We start from the raw sequence: 17,499 nt of genomic DNA, 5'->3' as shown, positions 1-17,499 counted from the left end.
AGCACAAAAACAGAAACACACATATGGGACTATATTAAAATAACAAGTTTGCACAGCAAAAGAACAATCAACAAAGTAAAAACACAGCCCTCAGAATGTGAGAAAATATTTGCAAACTATTCATCCAACAAGGGGCTAATATCCAGAATATATAAGAAACTCAAACAACTCAATGGCAAAAAATAATCCCAATAAAGAGTGGCAAAAGATATAAATAGACATTTCTCATAAGAAGATGTAAATATGTCCAACAGGTATATGAAAATATGCTCAACATCACTAATCATAAGGGAAATACAAATCAAACCCACAGTGGGATATCATTCACCCCAGTTAGAATGGCTTTTCTCAAAAAGACAAAAAAGAAAATAAAAATGTTGACAAGGATGTGGAGAAAAGGGAACTCATATATTGTAGGAGGAATGCAAATTAGTACAGCCACTATAGAAAACAGCAGGATTTTCCAAAACACTAAAAATAGAACTACCATATAATCTAGCAATCCCACTACTGGGTATTTATCCAAAGGAAAGAATATCAGAATATCAAATGAATACCTGCACCCCATGTTTACTACAGCACTATTCACAAGAAACAACATATGGAATCAACCTAAGTGTTCATCAACAGAAGAAAGTGATAAAGAAATGTGGTGCATCACACACAGTGGAATATTATTCAGCCATTAAAAAGAATGGCATTTGCAGCAACATTGATGGAACTGGAGGACATTATGTTAACAAAAATAAGCCAGACACAGAAAGACAAATATCGCATGCTCTCACTCATTCATGGGAGCTAAAAAAATTGTTTTCATGGACACAGAGTAGAGTGACAGTTACCAGAGACTACGAAGAGTGGAAAAGGGACAAAGAGAAGTTGGTTAATGGGCACAAACATACAGTTAGTAGGAATAATTTCTAGTGTTCAAAAGCACAGCAGGGTGACTATTTTTAACAATAATTCATTATATATTTCCAAAGAGCTAGAAGAGAATATTTGAAATGTACCCAACACCAAGAAATGATAAATGTTTGAGCTAATGGGTACCCTAAATGGCCTGCTTTGATCATATATGCATGTATCAAAGTATCACATGTACCTCATAAATATGTATATTTCTTAGACATCAATAAAAGTAAATAAATGCACAAATAAAAACTTGTCAGCCGGGCTCGGTGGCTCAGCCTGTAATTCCAGCACTTTGGGAGGCTGAGGTGAGTGGATTGCCTGAGCCCGCGGGTTCGAGACCCACCTGGGCAACTTGGTGAGACCTCATCTCTACAATAAAATAAAAAATCAGCTGGGCATGGTAGCGCGCGCCTGTAGTTCCAGCTACTTGGAAGGCTGAGGCGGAAGGATCGCCGGCGCCCAGCAGGTCGAGGCTGCAGTGGCCGGGAGCGGCCACTGCACTCCAGTCTGGGAGACAGAGTGAGACTCTAACTCAAAAAAAAATAAATAAATGACTTGTCAAATTCCAACATCATCTTAGGGTTGGTCTCCATCAATTGTCTTTTCTCTTGAGTTTGGGTCACTATTTCCTGTATCATCATATGACTAGTAATCTGGGATTTTATTCTAGATATTAACCATGATATTTTGTAGAGACTCTGGACTGTTGTGCTCTATTGAAAAATATCGATTTTTTTTGTTTGTTGTTAATGGGAAACCAGTTAACTTAGCTAAATTCAAACATGCAGTTATGAAATTACAGTTCAGTTTTTTTAGCCTTAGCTGGGTACCTGGAGTTTTCCAGAAAATGAGAAGTCCAAAAATTCATCAGAAATTTGGACATAATTTATGTACACAATGTGGGGCTGAACCTCTCTGAATCACTTCTTTTTGCAATTATACCACCATTATTAGCAGTTGCCATAATCACCCTGAATTCTGTCCTCTAATTTTGGATGTCAGAAAAATTGTAATGCTTTCACCTGCTTTTTAGCCACCACAGGAGCTGTTCAGGCCCTGCCTGAAGGCCAAAAGCTACTTAAAATACAAACCAGGAAGTCCCCTTCTTCCTCTTCAGGCTCTGTTACCTTTTGTTTACTCTTAGTGATTTCAAGAAATTGGGGTGTGTTATGTTTAATTCAGTATTAATAGTCATGATTTGCAGGATACTTGATCCAACAGAAGCTACTCAACCATTATCAGAAGAAACTCTTCAGTAATATATGACACCTTCACTATCTTATAACAATGTTGCTCATCCCTGTCATCCATCCAACTTCTTTCCCCTCTTTCTACTGTCTTGCCATTCTCCTGGCATTAGATGTCCAAACAACCAGAAAGAAAAACCTTGACTTTCTTCTCCTCTTTGGCTTTCTTCTTTCTATTTCAGACAACATTCCCCCAGGCCTATCCCCACCCTTGTCATCACTCTGAATCACAAACTTTTCAGGTTTTGACCACAAACTGACTAGTTCTCCAAGGTCCTTCTCTGCCTCCTGAGATGGCCTGGGATCACACTGGCTGCCCAGGTCTTTGGGTAATGTTCCAAAACATGCCAAAACGATAGAAGATCAAGTCTCCCTCCTATTAAAGGACTTTTTTCCTAACATTTTGTAATTTTTTGTTTCATGCTTACAGGGAAGTTTTTAAGAACCATGGAGGGCCAGGCATGGTGGCTCAAGCCTGTAATCCCAGCATTTTGGGAGGTCGAGGTGAGAGGATTGCCTGAGCCCAGGGGTTCGAGACCAGCCTGGGCAACTTGGTGAGACCTCATCCCTACAATAAATCAAGAAAAATTAGCCACGTGTGGTGGTGCATAGTCTTCAGAAGGCTGAGGCAGAAGGATTGCCTGAGCCCAGCAGGTCGGGGCTGTGGTGGCTGTGAAGGTACCACACCACCACACTCCAGCCTGGGTGACAGAGTGAGACTCCGACTTAAAAAAAAAAGAACCATGGACTATTGGGGGCAGTTTTTTATATTTCATAATGAGAAATAGGCAGGGCTTAGTAGTCCAGAGTGGTGGCTAGGAACATGGAATTAACAGTCACACAAGGCCATACTTGGGTTCTTCCCTCATTCACTGTGGAGCCCAACACAAGTCACTTCCAACTTAGGGGACTTACCTAGTGCATTTGCAAAATGGAAATGATGAAACTGAACCCCCAGGCTTAAAAAAGACTGTACTCAAAAAAATGCTTCACACAGTATCACTGTTTTCTTTTTCTTTTAAGAGGAGAAATTGAGCTGGGCCAGGGCTATGTTTGAATACAAACATAACAGGAATAGGCATAAAAATACCAGAATGCACACACAAAGACATCTATGCACTTATTTGGAGTCACCAGGTCGTACATGCGTACAATAAATGGGAACACTCAGCCACACATATTCAGGTTGGACACAGAGACACACACCCTAGACATCCCTCAACCAACCTATCCCAAAGCATGCGTACACTCATGCTACATGCACAGACAGACACAGAGACTGGCAGGCTTTCATGCACAGTGGCACAGAAACATGCACACCTCGTGAGGCACTCACACTGATGTGAACATGGAGATATAAACGAGCATGGACACCCACTCGTCAGCACAAACACACATCCCAGAAAGGCTGGTGCATACATAAATTCATCTATCAACATGGACACGCTGAAACATACATGCACAAGACACCCCAAGCACGCACCCAAAATGACAAACAGAGACAGACATATAAATAAAGATAAACACAACAGAGGAGGCATCTAAGAGGATCCATTGGACTAAATGATGCAAGCATGCCAAAATGTAGAAGGACACAAGGGGGGTTGAGTGCAAGCCCGACCTGCAGGGAAGAAGAAAGAGAAAGAAAGATGGACATATTCAGAGACAAGGGGAAAGAGACAGAGAGAGAGAGATGGGCCAAGTCCTTAGAGTTACTTCTGTTGCTTGGAGTAAAAGAACTCCAAGACCATCAAGAATATTCTGAGTATCTAACATTAGCCACACGTCCTATACATACTCCCTGATCCAGCACCATCTTCCAGGAGGCCACCAGGATTGATCTTTTATGACACAGCTATATGGGGTAGTACTCGGCTGTGCTGAGGAAAGTTTCCAAAAAACCCTCTCCATCCAGAAAAGCTTTGGGAGCCTTAAAACAGAGAATGTAAAAGCCAGGACGAGGTTTAGAGAACGTCTCATCCATCTTCTTCACCTGGCAGATTCCTAAGAACAGCTAAAATGTATTGTGCACTGACTGTCGTGTACTTGACATGCATTGCCCATATACTCCTCACCTAAATAGTCTAATAGGTGGCTGCAACCAGAAAGGTGCAGTCAGCAGTTCAAGGTCACACAACAAAGAAGGGGTAAGGTTAGGATTCAAACGCATGCCTTAACCTAGCTCTTAACCACTGATCCATCAACCAGAAAGGGAAACTGAGGGCCAGCAAAGGAAAGGGATTTTCTAGGGTTCACCACCAGCTCACTCTGGAAGCCTTTACCCACGCCACTGCCCACTGGGACATGTCTCTCCCAAGTGATTTCAGACATTGATCTCCAACCCCACATTCCCGGGTAATCAGTAAGGTAAATGCACTTGACCCCTCTGCTCAAAATTTTATACTTCCCCCACCTCATCCCTCCCCAACTCATGGCAGCATGTCTGAACACTCAGTTCCCATTCTGGTGCTAACTTCATTGAGAAATAAACTCCCCACATCTCTACCTGCATCCTTTTTTAAGATACAAGGTGGGAAAGAAAGAAGCCAGGATTGGAGTCAGCCCAGGTGCTGGCTGGTGATCAGGATTGGGGGAATGATATCTGCCAAGCCAGTGTTAATCCTTCTTCCCACCTCTTCTTCAAAATCAGCAAACAACTTTCATCTCTCTGCTTTGCTGTCTACTTTTTTGTTCCCACCCCACAGGTCTCAGAGCTCAGTAGCCTAAAACACTTTGAACAAGATGCCAGTCCTGGGAGTGCCAACCTCACCCACCTCCACTTGTCCAAAGGCAGAAGCCTTGAACTAATATGCAACTTGGATGGTCCAACCATCAGAGCCTGGCCTGTGCTCATCTGGGGCTCTCCTTAAGGTCTAGCTGAGGCCAAACTCAGGCCCACATAGGACCAACTTCAGTACCTACCTAATGCTCATGTCAGAGCCTGCTGGGGCCCTTGATGGTGCCAGACTTATGCCCTCCTGAAATCAACTTCAGTGACCACCTGGACCAACTCTCAGAGGCCTCCTGACCTCTCCTACTAATTTTCTCCTGGCATCAAGTTCAGTGCCAACTTGTTTCCCATCATAGCGTATACCTAGGGGAAACATTAACACCAACATGATGCCCCTCCTTCCACAGTCCTACCCATTGCTAACATCAGAATTCACCAGTGGACATCCTATGTTCACTACTGATACTAATCTCAGCACTTACCTGCTGTTATTAAGCTTGATACCTTCTTGACTCCCAGGGTGAATTAGGCCCTCAATGAAGGGAGATGAAGAGAGAGTTCATATCCCAGCTCCCTCGCTTATTACCTATGTGACCTCGAGCAAACGACTTTATGGAGTCTTGACCTGCTCATCTGCAAAATGAATATGATGGTGAACCAACCTCATTGTTACAAAGATTCAACAAGATCATGTGCACACAAACTTAATCTTCCTAGAATACAAGTGCTCACCAAAGGATAACTCATTATTAAGGAAGAATTTCCCTGAGCGGAGGATAGCGAGAACACTCATCCCTTCTCTGCTCCCACCCATGCCAGGGTCCACCTCAGTTCCCAACACTGGAGTTTAACCCAAATCTCTTCTGCAGTTTCCCCTGCCTGCTAATGGTGGCCCCTGACAAACCAGGACTCACCCTTAAAGGGGACTTCACACACCCTCAAGTATGACCTCCTCCTCCCAAATACTCCATTTCTACTGGTGGGGGAACCGAACCCAGAACGGGGACACTGAGAATGCAGAGTAGGAGAGACAGGAGTTCAAGGCCTTGGGCTTTATGGCCTCTCATACGTGTATCCTCTGCCCACTCTGTGTTCTGCCCTTGGTATACCCATATGTAAAAGTGGGGAATAATAATAATAACAATAGTGATCATTGAAATGATATAATCAATCTAGTGGGCTTCACTTAGAATCTGGATAGGAAACGAATGGGGCTTATTGTTAATTGCAGCCCTTCGAACAGTAGGGAATTTGCACCATATTGGTGGTGGTTGTTACTATTTCCCAAGACCTGGCCAGTTCCTCTACCAACTGATACTGTGAGTTACTCTTCTTTGGGTCTGTGGGAAGTTCCACTAGAATGTAGCTCTGTCTTCTAACCCTTTCACAACCAGAAAAGGGCAATGGAGATTCTACGGTACCCATCCTGGCCCCATTTTGAGGTTTCAGTGAGAATTATGGGTATCAAGAGACAGCACTGGGTCCAAAGCAAAAATAAATCCACACTTGGTGTCAGGTACTGACTCCAGGATCATGCTGGGCTTTCTATACATTTCTCCTCCCAGGAATTCAACGGCCACAGCCCAGGTAATTTCCTTGCCCCAAGATCCTCAAATTCACATCACAGGAATCTCCCATGCTAGTACCTTTAAACCTATATCCCTCCTCTCCAAAAGGCTCCCCAAATTCATAACCACATTTCCTGTTTCACCCCCAAAAAATCTACACCTTGGTTTTTCTCTTCTCTAGGATCCAAAAACCTACAACTTGGGGGTACTTTCTCTCTCTGACCCCCAATCCACAAGTCCAGGTGCCCCCTTATGCAAATATTCCAAACTCTTCAGCTCTGCAGTTTATCTACTGCTCTTTCTAAATCCAAAATTTCTGGGTCCCCCTCCTTCTCCCTTGCTGGCTGTGCCCCACAATAGGCGGGGTGCATGGTGAGGGTGAGCTGAGAGGTGAAATAAGTCAATTATATAAATGACCAAAGTCCACCCTTCTCTTTCAAGTAGTATAAAGGTAAGCCATCCCAACCATCACCATCTGATTATCACACTCACTGCCACCATGGTGGCCTCAGGCCTTCTTCTGGTGGCCTTGCTGGCCTGCCTGACTGTGATGGTCTTGATGTCCGTCCTGCGGCAGAGGAAGATCTGGGGAAAGCTGCCTCCTGGACCCACCCCACTGCCCTTCATTGGAAACCACCTGCAGCTGAACACAGAGCAGATGTACAGCTCCCTCATGAAGGTGTCACAAGATAGGCAGATGGGTGGGAGGGGGTGGAGACTGCCCAGTCTGGCTGAGGCTTTGTGGCAGAGGATTGACCAGGTTGCACCAGAGACTTAGAAAAGGGGAGTTCTGAAGGTTCAGCATCAGGGTCCTGGGCAGGAAAGACCAGATCTTGGGATATGCAGCCCCTTGACTGTCAGAACATGGGGGAAATGCATTCCAGTACGTGAGGTCTTGTGATTGGGCCCACTCGGGGTAGGGGCTGCTCCTTCTCACCACTCCCACCCATCTCCATCAGATCAGTGAGCGCTATGGCTCTGTGTTCACCATTCACCTGGGGCCCCGGCGGGTCGTGGTGCTGTGTGGATATGACGCGGTCCAGGAGGCTCTGGTGGACCAGGCTGAGGAGTTCAGCAGGCGAGGAGAGCAGGCCACCTTCAACTGGCTCTTCAAAGGTTATGGTGCGGGGGGGCCCCACCATAACCTTTGCCCCACCAATTGGGGCAATGTGGCCTGGCAGATTTGGTGGCCTCAGTTTCTCCAGCCTTCACTCTTGACCCCCCAATCCCCTCAAGCCTGGGCAGAGCCCTTCATCTGGTCTTCTTTCCCCATCACTGTTCATTGCTGCCTCTCCCTGTGTTGCTCACTGACCTGTCTGGGTTTCCGTGCCCCAATTTCTCTCGGATTCTCACTGCCCCTTTCTCCCTATTCTCTCTCATCAGATGTCTTCTTTGCATCCCTTAGAATCTTTCAGGGTTTCTGTTTTCAAACCTTTGTCCTCCCTCTCCATTTGTCGTTCTTACAGGTGGGCTTCCCTCTCCCTCTCCCTCCACCCTCACCCTCACCTCTCCCTGCACCCCCCTTTCTTCCTCTGTCTTAGAATCTCACACTATTTCTACTTCAAACTCCCAAGCCTCCATATCCTGATAACAATCTCTCCTCTTTTCAGACTCTTTCTGTTTCTCTCTCCCTGTTTTCTCTCTTCTCCAGCCCAGTTTTAGAGCTTGTAAATTATAACCCTTGGGACAGGTGGGAATTTCCACCATGTTGGTGGTTATTATTACTATGTCCCAAGACCTGTCCAGTCCTGCCAGCTGAGACCACGAGTTACTCTTCTCCGGATCTGTGGGTAGTTCCACTGAAATATGGCTCTGGTCTTCTGATTCTTTCCCAGCCATATTTTCACAACTTTTTTCTTCCTCTACTCAGATCTCCACATATCTCAGTTCTCCCCCCTCACTCCTCTTCCTCTCTCGCTCTTGCTGGATCTCTCCCCCCTCCCCTCGCCCTCTTCTCTCCACTGAGTGTCTGTCTTGTGTGTCACCCCCTTCCCCTCCCAACCACCGCCAGCGCGCAGTCCGTATCCGTCTCTCGCCCACTTCCTCTCTCTGCCCATCCCCACCCTCCACTTCTCGGGAGCCCCTCGAAACTGCAGCCCCGTCGCTCTCTGACCTCTCCCCCACCCCCGTGCTCACTCCCAGGCGTGGCATTCTGCCCCTGGGAGCGCGCCAAGCCGCTGCGGCGCTTCTCCGTCACGACGCTGCGGGACTTGGGCGTGGGCAAGCGCGGTATCCAGGAGCGCATCCAGGAGGAGGGGGGCTTCCTCGTCGAGGCCTTCCGGGGCACGCGCAGTGAGTCGAGGGGCCCCGAGTGCCAGGGCCCGAGACGGGGGCGCGCGTTCTGGGCACGGGGGCTGGGTCGGGGAATGGCGCGCGCGCTCCCGCTCTGGAGTCTGCGGCTAGGAGTTTAGTTCGTCGCGGCAGGACCCTCCCGGAATTCTCAGAGCGCTGAGTTGATTCTCTCCGCCCCCCTCCAGCCCCCGTCACTCCCCGAACCCGCCCCACCCTGCAGGCGCCAACATCGATCCCACCTTCTTCCTGAGCCGAGCCGTCTCCAATGTCATCAGCTCCATTGTCTTCGGAGACCGCTTTGACTTATGAGGACAGAGTTCCTGGTACTGCTGCGAATGATGCTAGGAAGCTTCCAGTTCGCAGCTACATCGACGGGGCAGGTTACCTGTCCCAGCCGGGCCCTACCACGTCCCTACCACAACCTGCCAGCTGCTCCCCTACATGGCGACGGGTGCTCCAAATTCCCATTCTCAGGACAGTTTCCCTTCAAAGTCAGCCCCCCATCTTGGGCAAATGAGCAGTTGCACAAGAACCAGGACAGGTGCCCAACACCTGGTTTTCAAGGACGCCTGGATGTCTCCACACATGCTTCCCCAAAACAGAACCCACAGGCAAGACAGGTGCCGTTAACACAGCTCTCTCACCTGGACAGGTGTTCCCGTCCTCAACTTACCTTAATATCTAACAGATGCTCCCTACCCAGTTATTCTTAATATCTTAACACCTGGAAAAGTGACCACCTCAGCCCACCCCTGAATACCTGAGCTCCTGGTGCTGCAAAATCTAACCCATCAAAATCATTTCACATCCAAACAGGTGTTCCCAACCAGCCCACTGGAATATCTAGACAAATGCCTCCTACTATACCAATTAAGTACCTGGACAGGTACCCTAATGAACACACCTAAACATAAATATCTGGACAGGTTGCTCCCCAAATAAATGTCCCCCAACCCTACTCACTCACACACCTTACGGGGGGGGCTTAGGTAAGTGCCCCCTATGCAACACACTTAAATACCTAAACACCTGAACAGGTATCCCCCCAACTTCAACATCTGAACACCAGCCCCACTTTAATATCAGAACACTTGTACAAAAGCTCCTAGTTCAGACCAGAAAAGTATCTGTATAGCTGTCTCCAACCAAGCTCACTTGAATCCCTAAACACCTACACAGGTGACCCCCCACATACCAGCCCCACCTGAATAGCTAAACCTGGATAGGTATCTTTCAATTCAGTCTCACTTAAATATCTGAACACCTAGATGTGTGCTCCAATCCAGCCTCACTTGAATATCTGAAACTTGAATATAGGCACCAATCCACCTCGCCTAAATTCCTGGAGAGTGACCCTTGCACTTAACCCACATGAAAACTAAGATATATATTCCCATCTAGCCCCATCTAAATGCTTAAATGCCTGGACAGATGCCTTTTTTTTTCTTTTTTTGAGTTGGAGTCTCCATCGCCCAGACTGGAGTGCAGTGGCCGCACCCGGCCACCGCAGCCTCGACCTGCCGGGCTCCGGCGATCCTTCCACCTCAGCCTTCCAAGTAGCTGGAACTACAGGCACACGCTACCATGCCTGGCTAATTTTTGACTTATTGTAGAGATGAGATCTCGCCAAGTTGCCCAGGTGGGTCACGAACCCACGGGCTCAGGCAATCCACTCACCTCAGCCTTCCAAAGTGCTAGAATTACGGGCCCAGCCACCGAGCCCGGCTGACAGATGCCTTTAACCCTGTGTCTTCCTTGCCCTGAGGGAGATCCAGCTCCCCTTGACAACTGTCCTTCCCCTTCCTTCCTCTCACCCCAACCCCAGCTCTATGAAATGTTCCATTCAGTGATGAAACACCTGCCAGGTCCACAGCAACAGGGCTTTAAGGAGCTGCAAGGCCTGGAGGACTTCATAGCCAAGAAGGTGGAGCACAACCAGCGCACCCTGGACCCGAATTCCCCACGGGACTTCATCGACTCCTTTCTCATCCGCACGCAGGAGGTACACCAGCAACCAGCGTGGGGAGGTGCAAAGTCAGGCAGAGGGTATCAGACTGGGGGTGGGGGAAAAAATCTCAGAGTCCCATTCAAGTTGGCCCCCATCATAATAATTCTCACAACCACACTTATGTCAACCTTCACTGCTCCACCGGAGCCCTTACCCATGAGCAGGTCTTGTGCGTTCAAATCGTAATAGCTTGCTTCTATAGCACTACAGGCGCCAGGCGCTACATTAAATGCTTTAAGATCGTCACCTCTTTAGCACTCACAACAGCTCTTGAAGGAGGTTCTGTCAATATTACAACCCCTTGAAGGAGGTTCTCGATTTTACAAATCAGGAAATTGAGGTCCAGGGAGCATAAGTGGCTTAACTGAGGTCATACAGTGAGGAAGCTGTGAACCCTAGTTCAAATCCTGGTTGCTCTGACTCTGAGGCTGGTGCTTTCAGCCACCCTGTTCTCCAGCCTTTCATATCCTGGTTGTCAGATACAACTGTATGAATTGGTGACCTGGCCTTACTGTGTGATATTGGAGGGTCCTACCTCCATCTGGATGTCAGTCTCCCTTCTGTGAAGGGTTAAGGAGTTTGATGTTCGGGGCGAAAAGATCAAGGGAGGGAGTTCCTCCACAATAAGGTTCAAGATTTCTAGGGATGGAACAGGATGTTGTTGCTTAAAATTGTCTGACTCAAAAATGCTGTCTCTTTTTAACTCTCTGTCTCATTCTCTCTTGCCATTTCTGTCCTTCTTTCTCATTGTTTCTCGCTATTTTTCTCTTTCTTTTCTTATTTTTGAGTGGGAGTCTCACTCCGTCACCCAGGCTGGAGTTCGGTGGCACTCTCACAGCCACCACAGCATTGACCTACTGGAATCAGGCGGTCCTTCTGCCTCAGCCTTCCAAGTAGCCAGAACTGCGCCCACTACCATGCCCAGCTAATATTTTGATTTATTGTAGAGATGAGGTCTCGGCAAGTTGCCCGGCTGTTTTCGAACCTATGGGTGCAGGCAGCCCCCTTACCTCAGCCTCCCAAAGTGCTGGGATTATAGGCTTGAGTCACCGTGCCCGGCCTATTCCTCTCTTTCTAAATATTCCTATCATTAACAAAGTAATAGTGGAGCCTGGCACAAGGGTGCCTGCCTGTAATCCCAGCTGCTTGGGAGGAGAGCCAAGTTCAAGTTCAGCCTGGACAATAGAGCAAAACCCCACCACAGAAATGAAAGTGATAACTAAGCTGATAATTAAAGGACAGATAGTCAGCTAGGTAAAGAATGCAAGAAGGAAGAGCATTGCAGGCAGAGCCAGCAGCCGGGCCAAAGGCTGAAAACTGGAGAGAGCTTGGCAGATCTAGGGTCCTGCCTCCTACCTTTGGTCTGGATCTATGGGAGGTAGGTTTATAGGGAAAGCCCCACAATGGCCCCAAGGCCATGGGTAGTGCACTTGGCCTAAAGCCCTGTCTCCTTGCAGGAGCAGAAGAACCCCAACACGGAGTTCCCCATGAAGAACCTGGTGCTGACCACGCTAAACCTGTTCTTTGCAGGCACTGAGACTGTCAGCATGACCCTGCGCTACGGCTTCCCGCTGCTCATGAAGCACCCAGATGTGGAGGGTGAGGCTGCAATGGGGTGGGGTGGAGGACCACAGACCCTCAAAGCTCCTCTGTGCAGTGACCCTACCTCTCTCAGATGCCTGGACCCTCAGACACATCCTGTTATCCAGAGACAGGACAACATTCAGCTGATCGGCATCAGCTGAATCTTACTAGCTGTTAATTTATTGAAAATGTCTGAACTGATTGATAAATCACTCAGCTCACTGAGTGACCACTGCCCACTCCTCTGGATCATCTTTTATGCTCCCCCTTTGTGCCTCCCTTATGATTCTGGCACTACCAGATTATCAGGACGCTGCTCCAACAATGCCTATGGCCAATATCTGTTTTGAGTGGTCTACATAGATCTATGTCACCCATCTCATTTACCCATTTGGATTATTATCTCTGCTCTGAGACTCCTAGGTCCCTAAACACATTCCCCTTCTCCACCAGCCAAGGTCCACGAGGAGATTGACCAGGGGATTGGCAAGAACCGCCAGCCCAAATTCGAGGACCGCACCAAAATGCCCTAACACGGAGGCAGTGATCCATGAAATCCAAAGATTTGGAAACATGATCTCCACGGGCCTGGCCTGCAGAGTCACCAAAGACACCAAGTTTCAAGGCTTCCCCCCCACTGCCAAAGTGCTGTGCCCACCCAGCCTAGAGGAACCTCCAATCCAATCTGCTCCCTGTGGCCCCAGCACCCTATCCACCCTATCCCCATTAGAAGTTTTCCAGCTTCTGTTCCACTTCCTCAATCCAAGACTTTCCCAACCACCACGTCCCTTCAACCTTCCCACTCAGAGACTCCTGTATCCTGTATCTACCCCAGAATGTTTGCCTTGGGGAATCAACCCCATCTCCCCAAACATCCTGTGGCAAGGTAAATGAGCCTCCTTTTCCCTAGTCATTTTGCCTCAGGGACACAAAACTTATGTCCCTGAAACGTCTTGCCTAAGGGAATATGAACCCCATGTCTCACAAACTTCCTGTCTCAGAGGATATGAACCTCCATCTCCCCCAGACTTCCTGTTTCAGAAATGTGAACTTTATATCCTCCAGAGCTCCTCCCTCAGAGAATTCTAGCTCCCATGCCCCATTTTTCTTCACCTGGGGCACCCTAATTCTCTTCTTCAGCCCCTATGTACTTCCAGTACACCAATTCCCCAACCCACCTCATCAAATCACCTCCCTTCTCCCTATCAGGGCATCGAAGTGTTCCCTATGCTGGGTTCTGAGTGGAGAGACCCTAAGTTCTTCTCCAGACCCCAAGATTTCGACCCCCAGCACTTCCTGGGTGAGAAGGGGCAGTTTAAGAAGAGTGGTGCTTTTGTGCCCTTCTCCCTGAGTAAGAGACCACCATTTGCTTCCAGAACACTGTTTAGACCAACAGGGGTCTCCCACATCCCAGCCCCTGTCTCTGAGGTGTAGCCTGGTTTCTCTCCAGCTAGGAAGTTACCCCTTAGAATCTACCCCCAACCAGCAGATATCCCCATAACTACCAAGCACCAAGTACCTAGACCTGTGCCCAGGCAGAAGGGAAGGAATACTCATACCCATTTCAGAGATGAAAAAAATCAAGGCCCAGAGTGAATCAGAGATGTGTCCAAGGTCACACCGCAACATTTTCAGATCCTTAAAAAGGAGGTGATATCACAGCAGCCATATTTGAGAGTATATTGGGCTGGAAGGGGCACCTAAACTTCCCATTGCCACAGCCTGGCATGGATCACCCCATCCTATGTGCAAGGAAAACTGAGGTTCGGAGAGGATTGGAGTCTCCTCTGAAAGTCCCTCTGGCCACAGTATTCCAACTCCTCTCCCCTGAGACAATGCAGGTGGTGACTGGTAGTGGGGAGAGGCTGCAGTGAGAGTGGGCTTCACCTCCACCCCACCCTACTCCCACCTCTGCTCCTCAGGCAAACGGAACTGTTTTAGAGAAGGCCTGGCTAGAATGGAGCTCTTTGTCTTCCTCACCACACCATCATGCAGAACTTCCGCTTCAAGTCCCCGCAGTCACCTCAGGACATTGATGTGTCTCCCAAACATGTGGGCTTTGCCACGATCCCACGAAACTACACCATGAGCTTCCTGCCCCGCTGAGCGAGGGCCATGCCGGGGCAGGACTAGTGAGAGGGACTAAGAGGATAGGGAGGTGTCAGGGCGGGGCTCGCAGGAGAGGCAGGGTTAAAGGAAGAGGCCAGACTGGGGAAGGGAACGGAAGGGGTGAGGTGGTTGGAAGGAGGAGAAACCACGGACTTGGTTCACCTTGATAGATCCTTCAGAACTGGGGTGAGAGGAAGGGAAAACTTTCACTATGCTACAAAGAGTAGTCATAGGAGCAGCTAGTATTTATTGAACCAGTACTCTGTGTCAGCTCTGTGCTAAAAAGCATAGCAGGCTCACCTCACTTAATGTTCACAAACGTATGTGTAGGGGAGCAAGTGTTCATGCGCATTTTACATGTGACAAAGCTGAAGCTCAGAAAGTTAGTCTCTGTCTGAGGTCTCACAGAGTTCAAGTGTTCAGTAAGTCCTTAAACACAGATTTGTGCTCACAGGCCTTTGGATAGATTCTTTTTTGGTTTTTTTGAGTTGAAGTCTCACTCTGTCACCCAGACTGGAGTGCAGTTGCCGCTCCCGGCCACCGCAGCCTCGACCTGCTGGTCTCTGGCGATCCTTCCGCCTCAGCATTCCAAGTAGCTGGAACTACAGGTGCGCCCTACCATGCCCGGCTCATTTTTGATTTGTTGTAGAGATGAGGTCTCGCCAAGTTGCCCAGGCGGGTCTCGAACCCGTGGGCTCAGGCAATCCACTCACCTCAGTCCCCCAAAGGCGCAGGATTACAGGCTGAGCCACCGAGCCCAGCTTGGATAGATTCTTTAAAAGGCACCCCGCCTTCAAGTAAAATGACTTACTGTGTTATCACACAACCTGAAGAGCCCTGTCCTGGGGATGTTTCCAGAGCCCTGATGGGCAGCTGCCATAGCTTCACTACATACTTGCCCACGCTCTTGCCCACTCACGCACAGGTTGGACGCCAGGGCAGGTCGGTGTGCCCCCCCATCCCCATCTCCCACCCCACTCCCCCATAACCCCTCCTCCCGTAATGCTACTGTGTACTATTCAGAGTCAGTTCATCAGTCCGGGGACAGGAATTGGACCTCTTAACGAAGTGGGTGACAAAGAGCAACACTTTCAGAGAATACTGGGAGAACTTTGGGTCAGGACACAGCCTTGTCTGTGTGTGATCATGTGCACGTGAACCTGCAAGTATATTCCTGCAGGTATGCATGAAACACATTCTGCCATGGGTTTCTGAAGGTGGGCTCATTTGAGAGTGATCTGAGGTCTGATGTAAGACATAGCGAAGAGTTTCAGAATCACCTGCCTATTCTCAAATGAGTAAGGGTGTATCTCCTTAGACTCTCCTTTACAGCGTTCACAAATATTAACTCAAAGTTTATTGTACACCTAAATATAAAATGAAAGACAATAAAACTTCTAGGAGATAATATAGGAGACAATTTAGATGACCTTGAGTTTGGTGTTGATTTCTTAGATACAACACCAAAAGCACAATCCATGATAGGTTCTACTTCAATAAAATTAAAAATTTCTACTCTTCAAAAGAGAATGAAAATACAAGTTACAGACTGGGAGAAAATAGTTACAATACATTATATTAGATATAAAGAACTTGTGATTGTAGTCTAAATATACAAAGAAATGTTAAAACTCAGCAATAGACAATAACCCAATTTAACAATGGGCTGAATTTGAACAAAAGAAGACATACATACAGCAAATAGTCATAGGAGAGGACTTTCTGCATCATATGTCACGAGAAATTTCTTTTTTCTTTTCTTTTTTTTTTTTTTTTTGAGTTGGAGTCTCACTCTGTCACCCAGACTGGAGTGCAGTGGCTGCTCCCGTCCACCACAGCCTCGACCTGCTGGTCTCCGGCGATCCTTCTGCCTCAGCCTTCCAAGTAGCCATAATTACAGGCATGCACTACCACGCCCAGCTGATTTTTTTGATTTATTGTAGAGATGAGGTCTCGCTGCCCAGGGGTCTCGAACCCACGGGCTCAGGCAATCCACTCACCTCAGCCTCCCAAAGGCATGGGATTACAGGCTGAGCCACCAAGCCCGACAGAGAAATTTCAAATTAAAACCATAATGATATTCCACTACATACCTATTATTACGGCTAAAATCCAAAATGCTGACGACACCAAATGCTGATGAAAATGTGGAGCAACAGGAATTCTCACAGCTACTTTGGAAGGCAGATTGGTAGTTTCTTACAAAACTGAACACATTCTTAGCATATGGTCTAGCAATCATGCTCTTTGGTATTAACCCAAGTGAATTTAAAACTGATTTTCATGTGAAAACTTGCATGCAAATGTTTATAGCAGCTCTATTCAAAATTGCCAAAACTTGGAAGCAACCAAGATGTCCTTCAACAGGTGAATGAATAAAAAGCGGTGGCACGTCCACACAATGGAGCATTATTCACCAATAAAATAACTGAAATATGAAGCCACAAAATGGCATAAGTAAACCTTAAGTGTATATTGCTAAGGGAAAGAAGTCAGTCGGAAAAGGCTATATACTGTATGATTCCAACTAGATGACATTCTGGACAAAGTAAACCAGTGAAGACAATGTAAAGATAGCATTTGCCAGGAGTTTAAGGATAAGGAAGGGCAAATAGTTGGAGCACATGGAATTTTTAGTACAGAGAAACTTTTCTGTGTGATACTGAAATGGTGGATGCATGGCATTATGCCTTTTTCTAAGGTCATATAACTATACAAGACAGAGTGAGCCCTAATGTAAAACTTGGATTTTAGTTTAAAATATTATATTAATATTGGTTCACCAATTTTAACAAATGCACCATACCAATACAAGATGTTAATAGTAGGGGGAATAGGAAGAAGAGGTATATAGGCCCTCTCTGTATTTCCTTCTCAAATTTTCTATAAACCTAACCTAAACTGCTCTAAAAATAAAGTATATTAACTGAAAATGATGAATCAATATAGTCTACCATATTAACAGGTTAAAGAAGAAAACCACATAATCGATAAATGCAGAAAAATCATTTGATAAAATTCAACACCTATTCATATAAAAACGTTCAG

At 47.2% G+C, this 17,499-nt stretch overlaps 1 pseudogene; it reads left to right on the top strand.

The window, feature by feature from the left end:
• The first annotated feature begins 6,957 nt into the window (after positions 1-6,957).
• LOC103270963 lies at positions 6,958-14,448 on the top strand (annotated as a pseudogene).
• Positions 14,449-17,499: the final 3,051 nt, after the last annotated feature.

Source organism: Carlito syrichta, unplaced genomic scaffold (genome assembly GCF_000164805.1).
Source record: "Carlito syrichta isolate Samal-C Ts95f unplaced genomic scaffold, Tarsius_syrichta-2.0.1 Scaffold310947, whole genome shotgun sequence".
Lineage (NCBI taxonomy): Eukaryota > Metazoa > Chordata > Mammalia > Primates > Tarsiidae > Carlito > Carlito syrichta.
This window is presented reverse-complemented; position numbering and strand designations above follow the sequence as displayed.